We start from the raw sequence: 2,971 nt of genomic DNA, 5'->3' as shown, positions 1-2,971 counted from the left end.
GTTTTATGTCTATGAATTGAGCTTTACATTTCTTGGTCAAATTTCCAGCAAATACTATATAAAGTGATCCAGTTATATAGTTTAAGAGTTAATTTATTACATTAATTATTGTTCATGTAAAGCCAGAAAATGATCTTGAAAAAACTAAGTTTAAATATAATATCACAGAGCCAGTATTTCAACAGTAACATGCACCAGGTAATAAATAGCTCCCTTTGATCATTGTTTTTAAAGTTTCTTGAACCATGCTTTGATTAGTTCTATTTAATATTTAACATCTGGTTAGTCAATTTCAATCTGCAAGAAACACTGCTGGAAAAATTCTATGCTGACTAAATACATTTATAATACTACAAAGCTGACATGTAATTGATTTTAGTTCCCATAAAAAGATTATGTTAACTTTCCTTAATCTATATATTTGTATTTTGTGAAGTCTAGTGAATTCACACTAGGGATGCTAAATTTTTATTTCCTATCAATATTTCATGTAAAATTGATAGGATTATATTTTAGTCTAAGTACTGCTTTCCAATTTCTCCCTTGAAAAGGAAATAGCATGCTGAAAAATATTACTGCACAGCTGTACCACTAATACAATAGAGGCGTCCTGGCTAGCAACAGTCATTGAAAGGCTTTCTGCAGTGTGTTCTGTAGGCTGTCAGACCCCAGAGAGGTTTTTAGATTTGAAACAAAAAAACAAAAACATTTTATTGCTCACAAGTCTGAGTTTGGCTTTGAGGGTTTTCTGTTTTGTTGATTGGTTGTTATTGCTGTTTTAGTGGGAAGTAGAGAGTTTTCTCATCATTAAATAAAGAAATGTTTGCAAAGATTTGTTTAAGCTAGTGTTCTGCTTATCATTTAATATTATTACATAGTAAAATATGCAAATACTGCTGACTCCCAGTTCAAGTCATAGTTCAAGTTTCACCCCATATGCTGCTGTTCAGGAACCTCAAGAGAGAAAACTAAGGGCCAGCCAAATAGCTCAGCTGATTAAAGTGCCTGCAAGCAGGCACAGGGGCTGGAGGTTCAATCCCCAGGCCTGCCGTGCCAGGGCAGACAACAATTGAGACTGGGCATGGTGGCAGCATGACTGCAATCCCAGCTCTTGGGAGGCTGTAAACAGGCAGATCACTAGAAGTCTGATCTAGTAGTGAGACCCTGAACACCCTGTAGACCCTTCCCTAAAATACAAAAAAAAAAGGGGGGGGAGAAAAGCAAGACAGTAGACATTTGTTTGTTTATAACCAATAAATTAAAAATCATATATTTATTGTGTACATGCTTTGAAATGCATAATTATGAAATGTCTAAATTAAGCTAATTAACAAATGCACACCTCACGTATTTATCACTTTGTGGTATGAATGCTTAAAATGTATTGTTTACCAATTTTCAAGAATACAGTGAAAGCAGGCATTTTCTGACATGATTATATTCTTTCTTACACCTTGTGGGATTTGTCTGGAAGTATATAAAATGGCAAATAAATTTGTGGCAATTCCATTCTATTTTAATAATATTTATTGAGCATTTGTGATGGGATAGTTTCTAAGAGGCTTACAAATTAAATAGAAATCCCATAAATTTTGGAAAAATATAAAACATTATATCTCTCAAGATACCAATAGTCTAAAGGGGAAATATACACAAAATAGGAGATATGTTTCAGAGGTAGTGGTTTCTAAACTTCAATGTGCTTAAGAATCTCTGTGTCCAATCCCTGAGATTCTTTAAATGGCTTTGGAATAATGTCTAGTACTGTAAAAAAATTCCATGTAATTCTAATGAAGACAATAGGAAGAATTCTCCAAAATAGTCAATAAGAATCACGTTCTTTACTTTGTAGTGTTACTTAAAGTGTCTAACCCAGATAGCAGGTACAGGCAGTGTTTCTTGAGATCTAGCTAAACTCACTCAAAATCTAAAACCTGGCCCTGAAGACTAACACCCTCTTAAAGATTTCTGTGTATTCTGAGGAAGTAAATTTTCAGTCTTGACTTGCAATTTTGCCTCTCAGATATCTGCTACACTACATATTGTTTCTTTTCTGCACTGGTTTTACAAAAGTGTGAGCTTCTTCGCTTACCACTCTGACACACACACACACACACACACACACTTGCACACACACACACACGTATTTAACTGGCTTTGACCTTCGCTAGAATGGCATGATACAGTATATGCAAAGCAGAAATGAATACTACTTAGAATCAGTATTCTGGAAACATACTGAACTGCCAGATCATGCTGTAGGATTATCCCTTATTAAGTTGGTAGAAATGAACTACTGTAATTTGTTGGTCTTGAAGAATAGATGACATTTTAGGACCTTTTCATCCTCCAGATTCTATGATTATATGGGTAGTTATTACCGTTTGCTTAGAACTTTTCTCTAAGGCTCCGTAAAACAGAGTATTTAAGAGAAGTGCCTGCACACAGCTTGAGTTCTCGCGCTGTTGAGGAGCTGGAGCCCAAGAGGTCCGTCGTGGCTGAGTGGCTTCTCAAGCTGACAGTTTAGTCAACCAGCTTCATTTTGTAAATTTGGAATACTAAAGAAAAAATTATAGACTTTGATATTGAAGAAGATGAAGAGAAGCTTTAATGAAAATTCAACTCAAAGTACAGGCTATTAGCCTGTACCATTGTTCAATCAGAAAAAAAGGAACAGACAGCCATTAACTTCTAATCCACTTTAAAATGATCCAGGTAGAAGTTATGCTTCTGACAGTTAGGATTTCCCTCCTCTTCCAACAGACTGGGACTGGGAAACTATGAATCCAGATCTGACTTCTTTAATGAAAACAATGAACACAAGGCAAATACCACCTTCAGTTTTATGTCCCTGGAGAAATCAAGATTCTATGCCTGGATCTCAAGGACTAACTAATCAAGAGAGGGAAAGGAGATGAGCTAGGAAACATGGCAATGTTAAGCCATGCAGTTATATGTAAAAGATGAGCAA

General features: G+C 35.4%; 1 pseudogene; it reads left to right on the top strand.

Moving 5' to 3' along the window:
- The first annotated feature begins 2,594 nt into the window (after nt 1-2,594).
- Nucleotides 2,595-2,971, top strand: part of LOC101592486 — a 2,530-nt pseudogene continuing 2,153 nt past the window's right edge.

The sequence above is a fragment of the Octodon degus genome, unplaced genomic scaffold (genome assembly GCF_000260255.1).
Source record: "Octodon degus isolate 3935 unplaced genomic scaffold, OctDeg1.0 scaffold00013, whole genome shotgun sequence".
In the NCBI taxonomy this organism is placed as follows: Eukaryota; Metazoa; Chordata; class Mammalia; order Rodentia; family Octodontidae; genus Octodon; species Octodon degus.
Note: the sequence above shows the minus strand (reverse complement) of the source record. Positions and strands in the feature narration are given on the sequence as shown.